Source organism: Macrobrachium rosenbergii, chromosome 43 (genome assembly GCF_040412425.1).
Source record: "Macrobrachium rosenbergii isolate ZJJX-2024 chromosome 43, ASM4041242v1, whole genome shotgun sequence".
NCBI lineage: Eukaryota > Metazoa > Arthropoda > Malacostraca > Decapoda > Palaemonidae > Macrobrachium > Macrobrachium rosenbergii.
The window spans coordinates 26,799,787-26,823,712 of NC_089783.1; the positions used below are offsets into that span (position 1 = coordinate 26,799,787).

The 23,926-nt window shown below is 39.2% G+C and overlaps 1 protein-coding gene and 1 long non-coding RNA gene across 2 annotated transcripts in view; one reads left to right on the forward strand and one right to left on the reverse strand.

Annotated features, from left to right (window-relative positions):
- LOC136828681 (uncharacterized) overlaps nucleotides 1-16,755 on the reverse strand; it is a 120,619-nt gene extending 103,864 nt beyond the window's left edge. Inside the window, exon 1 of the long non-coding RNA XR_010850170.1 lies at nucleotides 16,558-16,755. This is a non-coding gene — a long non-coding RNA (uncharacterized lncRNA). The remainder of the gene's footprint in view (nucleotides 1-16,557) is intronic.
- Nucleotides 16,756-16,987: 232 nt separating this feature from the next.
- Cda5 (Chitin deacetylase-like 5) overlaps nucleotides 16,988-23,926 on the forward strand; it is a 402,422-nt gene continuing 395,483 nt past the window's right edge. Inside the window, exon 1 of the mRNA XM_067086775.1 lies at nucleotides 16,988-17,227. The gene's annotated coding sequence lies outside the window, so the exon portion shown is untranslated. The remainder of the gene's footprint in view (nucleotides 17,228-23,926) is intronic.

The window sequence follows — 23,926 nt, forward strand, 5'->3', positions numbered from 1 at the left end:
TTACCTTCTTCCGGAGTTGGTTACGTATCAAGACTAACCGTCAATGGTGTCGCTGAAATCACTTTATCTGGTAGGTTGGTTTACTTCTGTATTGAGATATGCAAACTTTTAATTATGAAACTAAATCCAGTGACCTAGTTCATTTGACTGCTGTTTGGATTGGATGTCATAAGAGGTACATACAACGTCAACTATTCACTATTATTATCTATAAAATAATAATAACCTTGTGACAGTAGGGGAAACATGACACAGCCACCCACCCCTGTAAACTGGTTTGTCCGGCCCGGGTGGGGCGTGGGAGGTAGGGGAACGGGAGGGTAGGAGAGACATCCACCCTCCTCCTACAAACCGGTTTGTCCGCCCTGGGTGGGGGCAGGGTAGTTAGCGTAGGGGAGACAGCAGGGTTGAGTTCCAGCGCCCGCCAACAAGCTCGTTCAGTAATATTCTCACGTCGTGTAAACGTCTTTCAATGGTTTGCTGATATTAACAATTGCTCTGTCAAAACACATCTTGCGTTTTGAATCCCGGCGTCGACTACAACAGTCATTGTAATGTCAGATAAAATCAATTAGTCAATTTCTGGCATAAGCGACTCTTTGGAGAACCGCAGACGGTTGACATATGTCACTCAAATCATGTCGTCTATGTCACCAGCTTTCTAAACTTTACCGAGCTTGGGCTCTTGTGCGTCTGTCACAAATCCCCTACTTCCTGGTCAGCAGACTTATGTTGCTTCTGAACATTAAATTAGTAAAAATATCTTCTCAGTATAGTTTTAACACTTGACACAGGACGGCAAATGTAATTTCTATGGAAGAAAAGTTCCCAAACTCGATATTTTTTATTAATGTGCACTGACGATAACATTCATTGCCACAGATAGTTAAGGCATTTAGGTTAAAAAAACATTCTCACTCAGAATATTCAATATGCAGTTCTAGTCTGTAGAATCACAAATGAATATCACGCACCTCACAAAAGACACAACCCCACCACAGGCAAACTCCAAGACAATACTGCTGAGGGGAATATTTATTTAGCCCGAGAGGGTAGATAGTTGACCTTACGGTAGTACTAAAGGAGTAACGCGATTGATGGAGCTAAACCCCAATGCCAATAATACCTTGTTTGTAAGGACGAAACAATCGACGAAGCTCGTTATCTTAATGTCCTAAACGCAAAGCTATACTGAATTCAGGTCTGTGTCGTGGAGAAGTAGTTGGAGGAGTAAAACAGTAAATACACCTTATAATCTTGGCCAGAGCGGAATAAAATTCAAAAGTTCTTGTGCAATACAAACTTCAGTGCCAAGATTTAAAAAAAATTGTAAATTTTAGTATAACCAAGTATTAGCCAGAAAAGTTTGCATGGCAAATTACCCGGGTAAAAAATATATGATTATAAACCATCTAGCGCACGATTACAAGAAAAAATAAAAATAAATCCACGGAAATGTCCTCATTCTGCTGATCGCGAACTAGCTAACCTTTTTAATCTTACGATTGTCGGACCGCTCTTTCTGTTGTTGACATTATTTGCCATATCGCCCTTGGGTTTTCACGAACAGCTGGGGATTGTGGCAAATAGGAAGCCGAGCTCTCTGTAACACTTACACGAGTTGCCGTGCAGTGCGAGTGGCATAAGAAACCACAAGAGAGGTGTAAATTAAACCCTAAACGAGTAACAACTGGTAAAAATATGTCCTTTCCAATTAACAAGAAAACTGGAAAGTTCATAACTGCTCCTTTTACCCTGTCTTCTATTGCCTGCTCTATGTCTCGGTAAAAAGAAAGAAAAAAAAAAAACCACGGTCCTCTCCGAGTTCACCCTGTTATCGTGACCTCAGAAGTTTAATTTCACCTTTTATTGTTAATTTTTCCCTAATGGCCTAAATTCAAAATTCAATTTCAATGGGACTTTTGTACGAAAACTGTTTTGAATAGTATTCCTCTATGACCGAGATTATCAAATATATTTTGCCTGCAATAAAACTGAAAAAAAGAGTCAAACATATCAATTTTTAGCAATTCCACACAAAAACTCTCTCTCTCTATATAGCTTTCACTTTTCATTCAAGTTTTAATTTACCCAGTCGTGGATGCTACTCGGAACGAGATTTAATACCAACAAACCTTCGGCACGTTCTTGGACTGCTCTGTTAGCCTAAATAACTAGACCTATTAATTTTGATTCCCGGCTGCGATCTCGTCGTGATTGCGCGTATTTGTAGATTTCTTCAGCTTCACTGTATTCTGATATACTGCAAGTAATTTGCAGGCAACAATGCAAAAACCTCACGAACGATAACCAGCATTACTGCCTGTCCATTTATCTCTTGTAAAAACGTGGGTTTTGTTGTGAGCTCTTGAAAGTATGGATGACATTTGTTTTAGTGCAAATGTTTTTGTCTCATATGTTTTACTATTATTATTAAGATCACCGAAGAAAAAGATTATTCAAGACGGCAAGTAAAAGCTATGACGGATCCCACACTTTCAGATAATGGCATACTGTAGATACCATCACCGAGAAATGCAATTTGCTTTTCAACTCTACAGTGTATTCCCGTCACGTCAGATTCTGAAACTTCGAAACTAATTTAGTCTAATTGGGTCCACTTCAGTGTACTTTTTCTCTTAACGGTGCGGCAATTAGGAGTAATTACTCTTCTCTCTCTCTCTCTTTCATAGCTTGACCCAGATAAATTACCCGACACCTGTTGGACAGAGGCAAAGTATGAAAAAAACAAGTGAGTAAGACGTACAAAGATCATATGGTTTTTTTGTCTCCTTTGAAGAGTGGAATAGTTCTCAAATGAGTTTTGGAATACGTAAAAGACAACTTGCATTTGCATTTTAATAGGGGGCTAGATGATGAGTTTTTAATGGCATTGTTGGTATTACCCTGATTATTATTAGATGAGTTTTTCAGCCAATCAAATTATTAGGGGTTCAGATTAATGTTAAAAAGCTGGATCTAAATAGACAGGTTTTCTTGAAAAAACGGGAAATTTTAAACGCCACGCCCCCTACCTCCCAACCTACACACACAAATATATATATTATATATATATATGTGTATTATATACATATACAAACATGCGTGTCTGTGTTGTGATATGTCTTGTAAATTGTAAAAAAAATAATAATAAATAAATAAAGGATGATCTTTTCCACATAATTCTTACCAACTGGAAGTACCTGTTTCCCAGACTGACCGAGAACTCAGCCTTATTTCAATATTACTGAGGATGTCATGCTTGTTCTACCAACTTGCCCTGACCATCAACATTCAGGTTGCTTAACAGGTTTGTGTGTACGCTCCAAACTCATGAAAAACGCTCACAAATACAAGTCGCCTTCCTGTCAAAGAAGTTTTGCAAAGTTAGGTTCGTCATTCAATCCCATATGTGTCTCATACGCCTTCGGGAATACTTTCTGGAGCCTTCCTCTTCAAGAGGACTGTAAATACAAGTTTCTCTTATGCTACAAAATAATCGATATTTCTTCAAGCTTGATACATAGATAGACAGAATATACAATTTAGGCCAAAGGCAGGGCGCTGGGACCTATGAGGTCATTCAGCGCTGAAACGGAAACTGACAGAAAAAATATTTTTAAGGTGTAACAGGAGAAAAACCTCGCAGTTGCACTATGAATAAATTGCTTACTAGAAGGTAGAAAGTAAGAGGGAAGAAGGTACAGTAAAAGGAATAAAGGGGTGCAGCTAGAGGCCAAAGGGACGCTGCAAAATACCTAAGTAATGCCTACAGTGCACCGATGGCCCTACCTCCCAACGGGATCTTCAAGCTTGAGACCTCGATGATCAGCCTCCTGGAAAGTGTGTGGGATGACTTGATCATGAGCCACGGCTCATGAAATTTGTTTATTCTTTAACTTCCATAATCACGTGAAGCTATTCCTCAGTATTTTTTCCGCTTATGAAATAAAGAACTTGAAAGGTTTTTCTACATCAACCTCTGACATATTTTACATGAAAAACCTTGTTGCTTTTCACTTCAGGATTCTCTTCAGCATAAATTTAGTTTTCACGCCGTTTGTTACCCGTTCCTAAACTCAACAATTTCTTACAAAATAACATATGGCATCAAGTCAGGTCACGTGATTTTATGCTTTCACTTCGTAAAATAACTGAAATCTGTATTCGAGTCTTAAGATAATTCTCCTTATGACCATTTTTAAAATCCTCATCAGGATTTATATTACGATTATTACAAATCCGAAAAACTGTCTTAAATCGGAACAACTTTCGAAGGGTCTCATTGAGCTTATAAAACGTATTATTATACCCTCTTACATTCTTTCTTACTTACCGACGCATCGGCAATTAATTAGTACAGAGAACGATAAGAGGCAATTAAGAATTTCAAAACGCTTCATATTTTCGAGTTGCAGAGATAGAAGAAACGAATACTACCGTATACTGAATTGGAAAAAAATATCACATGCACCATGAAATGAAGATACGTTTTCTTCCACGGATTCTTTTTATTAATAGGAGTCATCTCGACAAGTGTGGTTATGACACTCTCTTCACCGGCGACAGGATCAATGTTCAATATATATATGCTTGTGATGACTTAAGAAATGAATTAGGCGAATACTTCTACGGTAGTGGGTAGATTGTCCAACGAGGATGGAGAAAGGCAAAGGCAAGCAACACAACTGTATGAATATATATATTTTTCAACATTAAGTTGGTTCCCTTAACAAGGGGTGAAAACTTCCATAACTTCAGCAGCTCCATACACCCACACAGAATGGTCATCAGGTGAGCATGGAAATCCACAGAGACACTGCGCCATTCACCTCTACCTTAAACGAACTTCTCGCTTTCTGGATGTTAGGGATTCTGCTATACAGTACCTCGTTCAAGCCACTACCCAACCATTCCCTGGTCTTCCTCCCTCTTTTTTCCAATTCCAATTGTATACTCTTTTCACCAGCTTATCATCCTTCATTCTTTCCACATGACCAGACCACCTCAAAACAATGAGTCATCCTTTCATCTATGCTAACCCGACTACCACTCTTTCCACCTGTTTCTACATTTTTCACTCTCAGTTCTTCAAATGCGATAACTGTGCGTACTATGTAAGAAATTCTTCTCTACAGTTTCCACCTTTTCCTTTCCTTTTATATACATACATACACACACATACACACATATATATATTAAACATATATATACATTATATATATTTTCACGTATTTAGAAAATTCGTCCCTCCAGTCTGTTACCTGGGAAATTAAATTTCATGGCAGCTGGAGGAGACCCCACTAGGGGGGGACAGATGTAAGTGTCCTAACCCCAAAATCGTATGATTTTCGGGGACAGAAAGCTGTTAGGGAAGAAGGACCAGTAAGGACAGTAATTGGGCTGCTAGGTTGACCCTTAGTTAGTCTTAACTATAAGACCTATTTCCCTTTGACCTTTGTACTGGTTGTTATTGCTTCTTCCAGATCTACCAATGTCCTGTGCCCATCCATAGAAATTGAATGGGATGCCTCGGTGACCCCTCTCATCGACTCCGCTATAGACCTCCACAGCGCTAAGCTGGTGCTGTTCTCCCTCTTACACTGGCCACGTGTCAGGACTTCTGCGGCCGGAATTCATCTTTTGCAAGTGAGCTCCACGCACAGATGCAATAAGGTATGTCTTGAAGTTGCAAATAATGCAAGTGCTCTTTTCCTTCTCATGAATTTTCTCTCCATTTTCAGTATTTCCAACTTTTCATTCTCCCAAAACAAAGTCCCTTTGTTTCCCACAGCCTGGCAAGCACATTTGCCTTTATGACTTGTTCCAAGCTTAAATTAAGTTTGTTCTGCGATAATAATTAGAACATTCCCACCATAGTGTTACCATGTGATAATTAAATCAAATTGATAATTTCCTCCATCGTGAATAAGTAATTTCATGTGAGAGAAAGTCTATGTATTTTATTGCTAACCTGGAATTCTTTTCCAGAATCCTGTTATCTGGCTCTTCGAGTTTTCTGCCCCTACCCTTGTGAACCAAATTGCCTTGGACGTTTAACCACCATCTTGCTACGTACTAGACTCTTCTGACCACCAGCGGTCCTGGAGCATGTGATCAGGCCCCCCGTCTACGTTCACGTTGTGCTAAAATTACTGTTAATTATTTTTTATAAGCCAGTCTCAACAGCAGTGGTTTTTATTTTGAGTATCCAACTCTTTCAGGGCTGTAGCCCTTCTCAGATATATTATTTGTTACGTACAGTTTTACTTTTATTGCACACTGCATGTGCCTTGTTTGCTGCTCAGTCAGCCATTTCATATTAATTTTCTGACTGCTCAGCTTGTAAATAAACTCAATTTAAAGTTACCTGACTGGTTTGAAAGGAGCCCATCCCATTCTCTGTTAAACAGATGTAATATCGAGGTAAGTCATCTTAGTAATTACATTTATTGCTTATGTTCTTAGTTCTAGGTGTTGGCCCCTAAGGCAAATTACATTCAAAATCCAATTCAACTCTTCCAACCGGACTCAGAACGCAACAGTGGCGACCTTGCCAGGATCCTAGTCAATCAGTAACGAGAATTAGGTTTACTATTACTAGACTAGGAAGGAAGACAAATTGAGGAATAATGTAATTCTTAAAATAAATTAATTCGATTCCATTATTCCCATGGCGTAAGACAAAGGGTGACAGAACCGAAGCTAAAGATAACAAGGTAAGGGTTATTATTATAATTGCTGTAACATTCAGGATATGTTATTATAGGGAAGAAGTGTTTTAAAAAGAAGTGATTTGTAGCTAATTTTTAGCTATCATACCATAGGATAAAGGCAAGAGCGCCAAAAAAAGTTCTTAAGTTAGCGACACAGAATAACTGCCTGCGAAATTTCGCGTTGTGAGAAGCAGTGCAGTAGAGTAAAAACACTAATATTTAGGAATTAGGAAGTGCTTTGCCAGGGATTTATTGCAAGTGTTAGCCATGAACAGTTAGCTAAGTGTGTTGTTCGAAAACTGTTGCGGCAGAGGAAGTATACAATTCCTTTGTCAGTGAAGTGCAGTTCGAAAATTCGTGTTTGTTAAAATACATGTGACAACTCCTAGCAGCATGTGTGTTCTATCGTCTCACTCCCACAATTCCAAGACCACCATATCCAGTTCAGATTTTCTTTCAATGTTTTAAGTAAAGTAAAGGCATTGTTGATGTTTAAGTTAAATACTTTGAGCCTGCATATCAGCACCAATCATTCAGTGAGAAAATTTTTGTATTCTTTTCCCTAAATTTTAAATCAGTGATCAAGTGTTGTATGGGGTGATTGATGTCACCAGTAGCAGATGTTCTCCCCAACACACCCAGTTCCACTTCTCATTGTTCACTCGCTGAAAGAAATTCCATTTCTTTTTGCCTAACATAAAACCTAACGAGATATTCTGATAATAATTTGAAAACCCTTTCCACCATATAACCTGTCATGATGGGAGCTAGGTATTAATTTACGTAAATGCCAAAAGTACATTTTAAAAAGTAACAGCGTAATTTTCCAAAGCATAATTTTCAAAGTAAATTATCATAAGAATGAATTAGAGCAAAGTAAATAACGCAACGAATACATTCCAATACAAATATGCTCTCAGAGAGAGGGAGAGAGGGAGAACTCTATTCTTCCATAATCACCCCCCAAAAAAAGTTAACAAGGGCATAATAACAATAATAAACAAGTATTGGAGAATAAACCCCTTAATTCATAACACCAAGTGCAATAATCTTTTTTGTTTTCATTTGTCCAAGGGGAAGAAGAGGAGGGCCGATCTCTGGGACGGAGTGATGCCTTTTGAAGCAATAGAGCACCAATGCTCTCTTTTTTTAAGTACACCAATGGCGTAAAGACCAACTAACTCCTGTGTACTGTCGCGAACGCCCCTGTCAATACAGGAAAGTACTCCTAAGAGGTCTGTAAAAATGTCTTGAGGTAAAAAGAAGCAGTCTCTAATCTTGCGCGCTAGTGCGCCCACCGCCCAGTCTAGGAAGCTCATCACTTCAAAAACCTTAAAAATATTCTTGAGGTGCGCTAGTTCTGAAGCTGAAAACATAATTTTGGCTGAGGAGAAAGCTGATCTCCTAGCCAAGTCGATAAGGCTGCAGAAGTCTCCCTGTGAGGAGGCAGAGACTCCCAGGGTAGGTGCTTCTCCCGTTGTGTAAAACCTATAACTCGACCTAGACAACTTGGAAGGCAGGAAGCAAAAAACTGCTTTACCTTGCTCCCTCTTCTCAGAGGACTACCCTTCTACTTCGTTCAATGCCTTTTTCGCTGAAGAGGAGAGAACCAATTTTGGTAACCTCAAAGAACCAACTGAGGGTGCTTCCATAAAGTTGAAGCAGGAGAGGAGGGAGTAGCTGGCGAAAAGAAGCTTGGGAAAGTCGATAGCAAGAACCTCAACAACACAGAGTACGCCAACAAGGGAGCATCTTGATCTGGAACGACCTCTTCTTCAGAAGAAACAGGAGAAAGCGATGTCCGCTGTCGTCCGAGCTGTAGGAGGAGCTTTCTGAAGCAAACTTAGAATATTGTTAAGTTTGCTCTGAACTGGGTCAATCAAAGGAGGAACACTGTCCGAGACGTCACTACAATGATGCGGTGGAGGAGCAGGTGCCAATGGGCGCTCAGGGAGCACTGTAGAAACGGGAGCCGATGACGAAACCTGATGGTGAACAGGTGCCAGTGGGCACTCATCTGTAAACGGGAGTTTGGGCACTTCAACGCTAGTTGCTGGCCGCTTGGGCGCTGATTGTAGAAAGGAAGGTGCTGGGTGAGTAACTCCTGATGAATGGGTTCCCTTATGCAACAAAAATCGTCTATGTGCCACAAGGCACTTTGGAGCCAATTTATGATCGTCGTCTGATGTAGCAGAAGAGAACTGATCTGGGCTATCCCAGTGACTGCACGAGGGGCGCACTGAATCCTTGCCCTTCTTACAAGGAACAGGAGAAGAAATCTCGAAATCCACTGCACTCCTTTTCAGTGGGCATGACTTGTCCACATAGTGCCGTGAGCACCTGAGACTAAAATCTTCGGAGCTGGAGGACGTACAGTGAGCACTCACTTGAAGGCCTTTCCAACGGCCTTTGGTTACAGTCTGGGATTCATCAACAGACTGAACCGAGGGGCGACTGCTCAGGGGCAGACCCCAATGACCTCCCTTAGGCTACCAGTTTGACTCCTCCTCCTAGGTGCTGGGGAGTATGTCAGGGACCTTGGCCTAGTAGAATCGGCAGGCTGAACAGCCATCTCCTCCACTACCACTGCACTTGCACTGGGCGCCATGGGGCGCTCTGACTCACTTTTATCCATTAACACTTTCACAGATGACATTAATTTAATGATCGATTGCACAATTAACTCAGAGCGAGTGTCGATTTTCGACTCCAGACTGACAATGGTGTTGGGATTGGAAACGTGAGAGCTGGGTAAAGGAGAGGATTGCACAGGTGGAGGAGATGGAACGGGATTGGAAGAAATTACAGGTGCAATTGCATCTGACTTAGCGGATGAATCCTGACTAGCAAAAGCTTTACTAGATTCCCTAGCAATAGATTTTCTCTTCCTATCTCTAGCTAGTTTCTTAAGATGTGAATCTATCTTCCACTTCTTGAAATCCCAGTCACTACATTCCTCACATCGTAAATCCACTGAACAAGTTTGTCCCCTACATTGAACACAAACAGTGTAAGAGTCGTAGGAAATTATGCCGAAAGGCTACAAAAATAAATACTTCACCAATCGTAGATAAAACAAACAACCAGCAAAGTATAAATTTCAAAATTCAAGCTGCTGCCAACCACAGTCCTTCAATCACAGCCAGCAGAAACAAATTGAAGCTCTTTGTTATGTTGTACCTCTTCTTCCACCCGAAAGTGGGCGGGGCACGTCGCCATAACCAAAACAAACTAGTGTGACCTGCAATTTAAAAATTTTAAGCTACCTGTTAAAAGAAACTAATAGCTATGTAATTACTGGGTAAGTTACTTATACAAAAATGACATTTTTATAATAAAATAAAGTTTTATACCAAGTAATTACACAATCAGAGCCCAGCCTCTTTTCCGCTGATGGACATAAGGCATGAACAGATTGAGGTTATCTGCTAAAGTCATTCCTAATATTCCCGCTAGTGGGTGGAACTGGTCACCTACACAGACGTGCAAAGTGTCACCTGCAAAATTTTGAATTCAAGCTGCCGTGTAAAGTGAACTAATAGCTATGCAATTACTTGGTAAGTATATATAAAACTTTATTTTATTATAAAGATGTCATATTTATAGCACAACGGAGAGCCAGTGGCTTGGGTAATACAGATTTTGGTTCCTTTAGGAATCCACTACATTTACATAATTCTTGCAATACTGCAACATTGATAAATCTGCCTTAGTAGGGCAGAATTCTCCAGGCAAGATGGATGTCCAGGGAACAAGGGTGAACAATATAACGTGTCTGGAAACAGAATAATCCTAAATAAAGCTTCATGGAAATGTGGGTTCTCTCAACAGCAATTATAAGCACATGGGAGGTATAACTTACAGGGAAGCACTTGAACACTGAGTAACTGGATATCAAAGAGTATTTACTGGGGAGAGAAATTATGAAATGAAATGAAATGAGAGATTCAGGATAAGGAACAGAGAAATGGTAACACTCGAATGCCAACAGACGTACCGTGGGTTGCTTTGCAATGTGCACTTTGCAATGATGGCTGGATGATCTGCAGTGTCTTCCTTTTAGAACTCATGTAGCCGCTTGTGGCTAAGGCTGCTTTGTAGACTATAGGTTCCAGTTCACAGAAAGAGTGCCGTGCATGTGACATGCCTAAGGAATTACAGCGACTTCTATTACTGACTAAAAGGTGGACTGAGTAAGACAGAGCGAGTGGCCTGCCTCACATCCCTACATCACTGTCGGACTGCCTGATGGCAGAAGCCATCTCCTACAAAACAGAGCATCAGTTGGTATCTGTAAAGAACATTTGAGAACCAGCACAAAAGCTCACACAGTAGGAGGTAGATGATGAAAAGGATTAAAATCTGGGACGTTCGGTTTCCGTGGCGTTAAGCACTCCCTAGTGAATAATTTAATTTCCTACGTGGACCCAATGCGAATGACACACCTTAAAAGTACCCTTCCACACTTCTGTGCGTAAGCCCTGGGTGGCCACCCTTAAAACATAGGACTTGACCCCTGCGCTAAGCAGGCAGAGAGACGATGGCAGGGGAAATCTGTAAGCATATATAATATATATACTGTGTATGTGATATATATATATATATATATATATATATATATAATATATATATTATATATATATATAATATATATATATATATATATATATATATATATATATATATATATATATGTGTGTGTGTGTGTGTGTGTGTGTGTGTGTGTGTGTGTGTGTGTGTGTGTGAAAATAAAGAAAATTGGCAAAACTAAATATACATGTATATCTATGTGTGTGGACATTCCTATGTATGTATGTATGTATGTATGTATGTATGTATGCATATGAGAGAATGCAGGTTGCAGGTTTTGACAGCAAAGGGAGAAAGACAGAAAGAGTTAGAGGTGCTGATTTTCCTAATAAGCTGGCCACCATTCTAACACTATTTGGCTTTGCTTTCCAAAGAAAAAGAAAAATAATCTAGTGTGTTTACCAGCCAATTACTTTTAAACTTTCATCAACAGACGAACAAGATCAGTAAAATGATTTGAACATTTAACTGACTCGAAGAGAGCCAGGAAAGGAACTATAAGATATTCTGAGCAGGAGAGAAAGTATGGAGTGAAGACTTTGTACCTTCCCACTGAACATTTAACATCTTCCTGCATGCATAGAAAGCAGGAGACTGACCAGATTATGCGGGAAAAAAAAACCACGAACTACACGACCTGAATAAAGATACCTTCGATCAGGTCAGCCTCTATAACTGGGGAGCGAACGAGCGGGCTTCATGAAAGAGATCCCCATGAGAGAAAACAATCGGTTCGCATTTGCTCATGCGCGCTATCGACCGAGCTGGTCGTGCTCGATCATTAGCACGAACTGCCGCGCTATCTATCGTGAACGGAGTGAAAGTATTAGGCATTCGTCTGCATTCGAGTTTTTTTTTCTACGCCTTATTATTATTATTTTTTTGAGGAGGGAGGAGGGAAGTGTGGGGGAATCTGATTTTACATAGGGGGAGGGAGAGGGGAATCTGATCTTGCATATGGGTACTTGGAAAGTCGCTGTAGGGCGTGGGGTTGGACCACGGGTGGAAGGGGGAAGGGGTGCGTTCCGATATCTGATCTTGCGTGTGGCTAGTTGGGAAGATTTGGTTATTCAAAACCTTCGGCCATTAAGAATTTAACTTCCTGGGAAGAAATCATTTCCAGCTCCTGAGATTAATCACTGTAGTCATGAAACTATAAGAAATCTGGAAAGAGAAACTTGCAATGCTTAAAAAGAAAAAATCTAGTCCCTGAATAAGGTTGTGAAGACCTAATCTATTTACACATTTCTTTCGCCGATGTGTTTACTTTACTCACAGAAAGACAGGAAATTTGTGACGGAATTTGCTGTAAGTTTTTCTAAAATTTAATATCTGTTAAAGTAAACGATCTACTCTGATACTGGTGTTGAATGGTATCACGGAAATGAACTACGAATAGTGAAATCAAGACATACATAAACATGTTTGTACATATATACTTATTTGGTTATTCAATGAAGGGAAAACATTTACTTTGTAACTGCTTTTCGTCCCTGCGTTGGTAGTTGAAAGAACCTAAAAAATGAAACACAACAAAAGCAAAAAGTTTATTATTCAGGAGGGATCTTATGAGGTTAAAAATTTACTTAATCGATGTGACAGAATGACCTGAATTCAGTAGTGATTGACTTAGAATATATGGAGATTTAATTATGAATATTGACACTTTTTGTTAATATATAAAATTATTTTTCTGAGGCAGCAGATATATTACAGGATAATTCTGATATTTCCCTTTCATGGGAAAATATGGTGGTATAACAAGAAGGAAACTGTATATCTCATGAACATGACTTTAAAGGCTGGAAGACACAGTGTACACATATTTATACATGTGTCGTTTTATATGCAAACTTTCATATTTAATGTCTACGCCCAATTAGGCCTATAATGATGCATATATGAACCAATATGCGTTTGCATAAGTGAGATACACGTGCGAGAGAGAGAGAGAGAGAGAGAGAGAGAGAGAGAGAGAGAGAGAGAGAGAGAGAGAGAGAGAGAGAGAGAGAGAGAGAGGAGGGGGCTCCATCATCATCATGATGTTGCTAATATATTTATTTTCAGACGCCGAGAAGCTCTAAAATACTTGGGAATAAAAAATTTTTGTGCAACAGAAAACACTAACGAACCACAAGACTAACCTTGCCCAAGGAAATTTGGTTAATGGTGTCAAGAAAAAAAAAAAAAAGCGAGAAGAAAAAACTGTGGTCGAAAGGAGAGTAAAGATGGTCCTTTCAAATGGTACTCTACTATTAAATAATAAAGGTTATTTGACTAACAATGTCAAGACTACAGGTGTTACTACTGCAGCTCCTACTACTACTAAAATAGATAAAGAAAGAAAAGTCGAACTTCTAATTTTGCAATTACCAATACTGCAACTAGTACAAATGCCTCTTATTGGATGTTGTTGGAAAACTAAGCTAATATCAGTAAGACTCAAAACCCAATAACTGCTATTATTAACACTGATGAAAGAGTTAAGGACTGATAAGAGCACTGATGAAGGAAATGATGATGATATCAGATGTATCAGTATCAAACGGCAGTATGAAACTGACACCAAAAAAAAAAAAGGTTAAAAAAGGCAGGTTCTTGTTTTCAAAGACTGGAGTTTTATCAAATAAAGTAAAAAGTAAAAAAAAATTACGCTGACATATAGTTGACCTTTATCAATATATTGAACGTTATACCTGCCTTAATATGTACACGGCATTCAACTAGCAGTAACAGTTAGTGCCATGCGCGGGGGAGGACAAAACCTTTCACTAGACACCGCTTTACACCGCACCCTTTGGCAAGCGGATGCTGAAGCGTGTAGGTTTATTTCAAATCGATTGATTGATTGATTTCCAAAAACAACGGCCCCCCATGAGTATGGGCATCGGTGGTGGACGTATATCAATTAACAACTGGAATAGTAGTTGGGGTTTTATTCATACTGTGACAAAATAATATTAACACATACAGGCTAAGATTTTTTTTTTTTTTTGCACAAGGGTCGACTTCACTGAAGAGCAACATGGTGACTTTTGGTTGCCGAGATTTGCTAAAAACAATCAGGTGCAAAACAGTTAACATGAACTCTAACGATAAGATTCACCCACCCCTTGAAGGATGGAACATTATAGGATACCCAAAAAATCTGAAGGAGGGAGAGAAACCCCATGCATGACGAGGGCAAATGGTAGCCTACATTACACCCTCTGGCATAGAGGAGTATTTTGAGAGGATGTATGGGGGCAGGATACAGAAGCAGTGGGCTGCTTTTGGTTTAGTTCTGCCACGATGGGAGACAGAGGAAGAAGAATCCCAGATATAAAAACTATGTTTAATGGGGTCATTTGTGCCTAATATAACGGTGCGGTAACTGGGATGAAGGAAAGGAGCTCATGTCACTGCTAGAAGCACCTGAGTCTAGATTCAGAAATGAAGATTTAAAAATTTTTCCGAGGCAAATTACAAGCAGTCTGAACGTGCCAAATCATCGATGAAATGAGTGGCTGAATAACCCTTTTCTTTTTTTCACACGTGAAAAATCGGATGCAAGAGTACACAAAAGAAGAGGCAGAAATATTCTTAAGCAAGATATACTCTATCATCAATGTTTCTTTTACACATTAACATTACTTCCCTGCTGCTTTACTTTTTATATCTAGTACTTATTTATACATGCAGCCTTAAATACTCCTATTTATTTTATTTATTTATCTCATCTTTTTGTCTATTCAGTTAAGCAGTAAGCATAATTCACTCTGGAATATCAATGAAAAAATATCTTTACAGTTCACATCTTGGTGAAATTGACAAAAATGTAATTTTAAAAAATCGTCCACCAGAGGCTTTAGAGGGTGGCTCCTGTAAGTTATAACCCTCTGGTATATCAGTTCATTAGGCCCTCAATCCCTCCAAGGCCAAAATTCCCTTGGAGAAATTTGGACACCCTGGGGAATTCTGGTAATGGTCTATATCTCCTTTCTATAGTCTAGCAAGCTCAATCTCTTCATTTTCAAGGAAATGAAAGTAAGATACAAAAAAGTGAAATACCAAAAATGCATCCTGACCTAACCTAGAGTGTAGTCTGTTCTATGATATGGGTGGAGGGGAGGGGGTTTAATCTCCTTCAGCCCTACACCTAACCTAGGTATAAATCATAAACCAAAACACAGGTGTGTGTCAGCCTAGCCTAACCTAGGGCGCAGAGTCTTACTTGACCATGGGGTTTGGAACCTTCTGGAACCACTTAACCTATCCTGACCTACGGTGGTATACATCACATAATGAAATAAAGGATTCCATTCTAACCTACCCTACCATACCATAACCAGAGGTGCCTAATTCTACCTGGGCAATGGAACTTATCCCTCTGGATTCCTTCAACTTAACCACACCTACGGTACTGTGATTCATACAGAACCAGTCTGGCAATGATTGTGCAACAATAACTGTTTGCTTAGTATCGCCTAGATCAATTTTTCCTTAGGGATGAGGGTTGGGGGTTTGGCATTGTTAAGGGGAAAACCACTGGTACAGTAGACCAATACTCAACATCTCATTTAGGATGTTACTAGCCCTATGCCATTCTTTGATTGGTTGTGATCCACTATAGCCAGATAACTACTAAATAGTTACTTTGTCCTTTAGGCTAACACAGGCACAGTGGGGTTTAGCAAGGCACAGTGGCGTTTAGCAAAACATTTATAGTGTTCTGACTCACTCTAAAACCCATCGCAGGACCTCTGACTTGTGAAGTCAGTGTTTTAAGGTCTAATTATTATCATTCATAAACTAGAGGGGCGTGAACTTGCTAATACACTTCCCATATATACAGAGGCTGAAAAAGAAAATGAACCACACGATTGTTCACTAACAGCAAATAGAATAGATCTGCATGCTAAGATTGTAAGTAACCTGTGTCAGTAAAGCTGCAATGGGCAAAATGCTTCAAGTACGCAACTGTCCCCAGTAATTCTGTTGAAAAACAATTAATATTCTTTATAATATTTCTGCAAATAAATAAAATGGATATTTTCATCCACCAACACGGTATGTAGATTGTTGAGATAGTCCTATAGGGCATATCAATGTAATACGAGCATTTGCCTTCAATACATGTGCTAGCATGCCATTGTACAAAAAATATAGCAATGTCTTTTCATTACGGTAAATGTAAATACAATTACCCTTTCATGGCAAACAAAAAATTAAGATGCATGCAATTTGGCTACTGTGGCAAGTAGGAACTTACGGTAAAACTTGCATGTAGGTACCATCATTGGCAGAGATCACAGGATAACTGTGGATGTCAAGAGTAGTCGGTCGTTGATTTTGGAGTTTAAATTCTCAACATTTTTATATTGCTTTTCCATGAACAAAGAGAAATTCAAGTATGTGGCTAATTTTTGAGACGTCACCATTCCGATGAGAACACGTCTCCTAAGACACACCGGGCCGTAAGAAACTTGTCATATGCAGTTCTATTGTTTATATTTTACAAAAATGTACAATAAAAACATTGGAGTTATATTTCATAGCCTTGATGTAAGTGCTGATATTCTATAAACAAAATATTTATGTTTAGAGAAGAATAACTTTTTCACTGCTCAGGTTAAAATTGGAATTAAAATCTCGAACCATTTCTAATTGTGGCAACAATCTGCTGTTGAACACGCTAGCAGTTCCTAGCGGTTTTCGTGAATTTCGCGCATGCAACGTACAATAGCCAAGATCTAACCTTGCGTTTGAAACAGAAAGAGAAGTGTACGAAGAGACGAAATTGACTTGGAAGAGCACATGCAAAAGCATCCGCGGTTGTGATGATGAGAGCGACCAAAGCTTTAAGTGAAGCTGAAAAGGAACTCGGCCTAGTCAATCATTTGCCAAATTTGGTAACCGGAAGTTCCCAGGTACATCTTTCGGTAAGTGCAGTTCCTTTTGCATAACATTTGTTTTTGTAGTTTGCTATGTTGGAAGTTACTCGTGAGGCAAGAGATAGGGTAATAAGAAAAAAATTGATAGGATAGCCTACGAAAGAAAGGCCCCAGTCGTAGTTGTGCCGCTGACGTAACTTCCAAGGGAAAATTGTCAACAAACTTTGGTTTTGCGGGTGTGATTTTTCAGCAGAACAGTATCTGCTAATGGAATATGAATTTTTAGTTGCCAGTTGTTGTATAAATATAATAGTCAAAAGGGACGATTAAAAAAAGGGCCGAGACTACAATTCATAACTCGCGTTATGTCATGCACACTCCAGAAGCTTGAATGACCAGCTTGTACTAGGTTATTCGGAGCTACTTTGGCTTGTTATTACGCGTCACCTGCTTCGAGGTGGTAGTGCTAAACATGGCGGAAGCTACTTGGGACGCCGTGTTTTGTACTAGCCTCAGGGATCAAAGTATTATATACATCCATTTTTCTATATTAAAAACGATACCTTGTCAGGGGCGTTCCCATTAGTCAGGCACAGTCCGGCACAGTCCCATCTGGGGCCCCTCTTATTGGGTGGGAGGCGAGCGAAGCAAGCCAAAGCAGCTGGGGGTTCGGTGGGCCGCTGTAAGCACCCCGCCCACCGTGGAAAATTTTTAGAATAGGAGCAATTGTAGGATCATTTTAAAGGCACTTGTAAATGCAAATTTCAGAAATTTTATTTCTTAAAACTAGGTGTACATTGAGTATATAATTGAAGATCCACTTAGCCTAATCGAGTAATCAATTGCCTTAGATCGGCCCCGCCCTTACCCCAATCAACGTTACCCACCCTCGTCCGATCCGTACGAGAAGGTCTATAATGGGCTCTACGATTGGGAGGGGCCCCTGGAGAGCCCCATTTCTTTTACATAACATTTTTGTTACATTTTTGTTCACAAAATTGGAAATTGGGGCCCTTTAGTGGGCCCCAGACTTTCGGGTCCAAATATAAATGGGGCCCTTGACCATTTTGGGGCCACTGGATTTAGCTTGTCCAGTCATAGCAGCAATTGTTAAATTTCGCATTTTGGGGCCCGGGGGCGATTTCAAACAGCCCCCTCCCGCCCCCCCCCCCTCAGGAACGCCACTGTACCTAGTGCCTAAACACGGCATCCGAAGGAGCTTCCGCCATGTTTAGTACTAAAGTATTTCCCAACCTTGTCGTTTTGGGCAGGACAAGGGTGGGGAATGGCTCTGCCTAATCACTTGTTCTCAGCTAATTTACTTGGCGTTTTAATAAAATACAGGCCTAAAAATGCTAATATAAACATTGCTATGATTTATTTTTATCATTTTAAAACCCTTAGTAATATTTTACACTGGGTAACGATGTGCTCAATGCTTTTTATCATAAACGCGGCACAGATTTTGGACTACGTTGCCAGTTCTGTTAAAGGATTCACGTCCAAGCTAAGCCGCCCTTGGGTCGTGTAGAGGTCAGATACAAATATAAGAAAATGACGAGTATGAGAATAAAAAATCTCTAACTAAAACAGTACAGAACTGCGTATAGTATTTTAAACTACAAAGCAGGTAGAGTATGAACTGTGGATACTTTTATTTGCATGGAAGGAAAATATATAAAAAAAAATTATATTTCGTAGTGTAAGGAGAAAATTATTTGGCAAATTCCTCCATGTGTGTGTATGTATATATATATATATATATATATATATATATATATATATATATATATATATATACAGTATATATTATGTGTGTGTGTTTAATTGTTTATTTACAGAGAGAGAGAGAGAGAGAGAGAGAGAGAGAGAGAGAGAGAAATAAATAGTCTCATGGTCAGTGTTGAAGGAGGTAGGGATTAGCCTATGAAACATTAGAAAAGTACATAAAGACTTGGCTGATAATGAAAAGAAGTTGGTTTATAGGTGTGCCTAGCATTGCAGATCATACATGGTACTATTTCATTCTGTAAACTTTTTCATGAGCGGTTGGTGTGAAATGGCAGCACGCGATACAGAACACCGATGAAGAGCAGACAACCATCGTGCAAAGAAATATTTCAGCCTTTTGCTCCTTCTTACTAACAGAGGGTTGAGAAAACAACTGCAAAATACCATTGGAAAGGGCGAGAGTCGTTAAATCGTCTCTCCAGTCAGACTCTCGTATTTATCAGGATTAATAAAATACCCTGGTCTTGAGTACTGACACAGGCATTGATTATAAAACTATTCCATCCCTTGCCTGTACATTTTCCAAATACTTGTGGATGAAAATATATTAGCAAATTATATAAAAGACGCAGGATTTAATGTACAAAAACTTGTAGATGAATATAATTGCAAGTGAATCACACACGCAGTTTAATTCGCATTTGCGATCAAACTTTCGTGAAAAAAGTACCTGTGTACAGAGTGCCTACGCCTTGCAGTCAGAAACTCGTATTGATTATTGACATAGAAGATACAAATTGTAATATTATTCCATCCCTTGCCTTTACATTTTTCAAACACTTTATACGGAAATTATGAAAAACACGGAGGGTTTAATGCGCAGACGGTTGCGAGGGAATGTAATTGCAAGTGAAACACACAAGCAATTAATTCGTATTTAAAACCAACCTCCCGTTTAAGAGAGTAAGTGCACCTTTGAACAGCGTACATGCTCGTTTGTTCCTCCTTCTTTAAGAAGTATGACGAGAATATTTGCAACAAGTAAAACACCATCTTTTTACCAACGTAAAATAGTAAGGAAGCGGTCACTGCCACATTCATAATAAGGGCTGAATTTTTAAATGAATAACCTACCCTGCGCAGAAAACGTCCACATCAGCCGCTTCATGCGCCTACGGAGGCTAATAGGCAGTATGTTGATCTCCAGAGACTCCCTGCTCTTTTCACCGTGACTTTATGCGCATTTTACGTAATCTGTTTCAAGTATCTTTACCATGCAATTATCAAGCACGTTCTAAGTTTTCCTTGTCTCCTTTTCCGAATTATACACTATAAAATATCTCAAAACATTATGATCCACCGTTTTACGCTAGCTATCATTATAATGTTCTGCACGTATCTCCACATTTCTTGCACGCTCAAATTTCTTAAGGCACATGCACTGCAGAAAACGGTTCAAAATGGAGATTGGGCTCAACAATTCCTTCTTATTTTTGTTTCCGTAGACGCTTTCCTTAGACACTCAGTGTCTCTTTGCAATCTTTTGCACACACCCAGCAATGTAGTTTCATATTTTTGTGACTCACATCCTCTCTTGTTCTACCAACATCATTTATACTTATATTCCCAAATGCCTGTACGTATAACCTGTTTCCATTCTTCCAAAATCCTCATGGCCTTTCATTTGTCTATCGTCCAGGTGGTCATTTACCCTCATAACATTATTCTCACTCACGTTGACTATCAATTCTCCTTTGGAAAATCCTTCCTAATTCTTTCTCGAGTATCTACAGTTTCTCTTCACTATTCTTAACCATAACATATCATCTGCAAGCGTCAGTCATTCTACATGCAATTCATGACACATTTACTTACCTTCCTACTCTGCATCGCTCCACCCACCAAAATATTTTACAGACATGGAGACTTGAAAACCTATAATAAAGACTTTTGATCATTCTTCAGATCTGTTTCATACACTATCATAATATTTCACACTGCCTCTCTGTCAAGTCTATCATAAGGTATATACAGTATTTATATATTATATGAATACACACACACACACACACACACACACACACACATATATATATATATATATATATATATATATATATATATATATATATATATATATATATATATATATATATACATATACTGTATATATATCACAGTTAAATGTTACAATTACCTTATGCATTTATTTCTCTGAAGCCATACTTTGTAAATGGGGAACGGCGTTCTGCTGAACGATGTTTATACACTCATCTAGACTGAAGGTATGAAAAAGTGTGAACCCTCCAGCTGGGTTTGAAATTTACGTGAAAGGTAACGTTTGTCCGTTAGTTTTTCATTAATGCATTTTCAAAAATTTTCTCCACTTCGGAAGATTTCAAACATTTGGTTTCCATCATAAAGATGAGGTTTGTTAATAATTTCCATAAGTTAAGGATATGAAATACAGCCTAATCGGTTTCAGTACTGATATTTTGTCCAGTATGCTCAGTAGCGAACTGTCTCTTCACTTAGTTTATTTGATGTTAATTATATACAACATAAATAATTTTATCTTAAAATATCAATTTGCTAAAAATTCCGGTAAATTCGTAGCTTCTGTAATCAGAAATAACTGCATGTTCAGTAAACTATGGAACGTTTTTCTTTGTTCTTCCCCTCGTATCTTTGATATATGACAATAGCATTCCTTCTCGCTTACCACACGGCACGAGTCAATACGAAAACGACAGTGTTGTGATTATCTCTAAATATAAAGGATTGGAACCGTTTACGTAACGGTAAAATTACCCACTTAAGGTCACACTTCATAGACCACCAAAAATGTTTTGTGGCTTAGGCTTGAAGTTTATGATTTTTCCTCGAGTAACCTTGTGAAATGGAGGTCGGTTGGGGCTGGATTTGAGACCTTAGAAGTGTTCAGTGTACGATAACAGAACACAAATCACAAGTGTATTATATGTGTGTGTGTGTGTGTGTGTGTATATATATATATATATATATATATATATATATATATATATATATATATATATATATATATGTAAGTATGGTAATACATAGTATAATACAGTATATATGCATAATACATATACATATATATATAGGTATATGTATATATATCTTATTTTTAGAAGAGAATGTTTGTATGATTGTATGTTTGTGCACTATAGAAATCTGAACCGCTTGACCAATCTAGACAAAATTTGGCACGTGGCCATAATTTGACCCAACTTAGATAATAGGGTAGGTTTCAAACATGTACCTTCTTCTCCTTTCCCCCCTTCCCCCCTTCCCTTTGTAACTTATGTGGTAGCCGGTTGACTGATCTAGACAAAATTTGGCTCATGGCCATCATTTGACACAACTGAGATGATAGGGTAGGTTTCAAACTCGTACCCCTTTCCTCTTCTCCTTCCCCTTCCCCCCTACCCCTTGTAACCTATGTGGTAACCGCTTGACCGATCTATATGAAATTTAGCATGTAGCCGTCATTTGACCCAACTTAGATAATTGGGAAAGTTTCAAACCCGTAACCTCTTCCACTTCCCCCTTCCCCCATACCCTTCCCCTTGTCCTTCCCCTTCCCCCCAACCTTTTTAACTTACGTGGCAACCGCTTGACCGATGTATACAAAATTTGGCATGTAGCCATCATTTGACCCAACTTAGATAATTGGGAAAGTTTCAAACCCGTAACCTCTTCCACTTTCCCCTTCCCCCATCCAATTCCCCTTCTCCTTCCCCTTCCCCCATCCCATTCCCCTTCTCCTTCCCCTTCCCCCTACCCTCTTCAACTTATGTGGTAACTGCTTGACCGATCTATTCAAAATTTGGTGTGTAGCTGTCATTTGACCCAACTTAGATAATTGGGAAAGTTTCAAACCCGTAACCTCTTCCACTTTCCCTTCCCCATCCAATTCCCTTCTCCTTCCCTTCCCCATCCCATTCCCCTTCTCCTTCCCCTTCCCCTACCCTCTTCAACTTATGTGGTAACTGCTTGACCGATCTATTCAAAATTTGGTGTGTAGCTGTCATTTGACCCAACTTAGATAATTGGGAAAGTTTCAAACCTGTAACCTCTTCCACTTTCCTCTTCCCCCATCCCCTTCCCCTTCCCCTTCCCCTTCCCTTTTTAACTTATGGGGTAACCGCTTGACCAATCTAGACAAAATTTGGCGCGTAGACATCACTTGACCCAACTTAGATAATTGGGAAAGTTTCAAACCCGTAACCTCTTCCACTTTCCCCCTCCCCCATCCCCTTCCCCTTCTCCCTACCCTTTGTAACTTATGTGATAACTGCTTGACTGATCTATACAAAATTTGGCATGTAGCATCATTTGACCCAACTTAGATAATTGGGGAAGTTTCAAACTCGTAAATTTTCCACTTTCCCTTCCCCCATTCCCCTCCCCCCTTCCCTTTTTAACTTCGTGTGGTAACCACTTGACCGATCTAGACAAAATGTGGCACGTGGCTATCATTTGATCCAACTAAGATAATAGGGTAGGTTTCAGTTAGTGCAGTAATACCTGGATGAATGGCACTGTCACCACAGTAATATCTGGATAAATGGGACAGTCAGCAAAGTAATATTTGGATATAAGGGACAGGTAGTACAGTAATTTCTGGATAAAAGAGACAGTCAGCACAGTAATACCTGGATAAATGGGAAAGTCAGCAGAGTAGTACCTGGATAAAAGGGACAGTCACCACAGTAACGTCTGGATAATTAGGACAGACACTGCAGCAATACGTGGATAAAAAGGCAGTCAGTACAATAATAAATGGGAAAATCAGTATAGTCATACCTGGATAAAAGGGACAGTACTACAGTAATTCCTGGATAAATGGGACAGTGACCACAGTAATATCTGGATAAATTAGACAGTCAGCAAAGTAATATTTGGATAAAAGGGACAGTCACCACAGTAATTCCTTGATAAAAGGGACAGTTAGTACTAGGAGGTGCAGGAAAATTTTTCCGAGTTCTT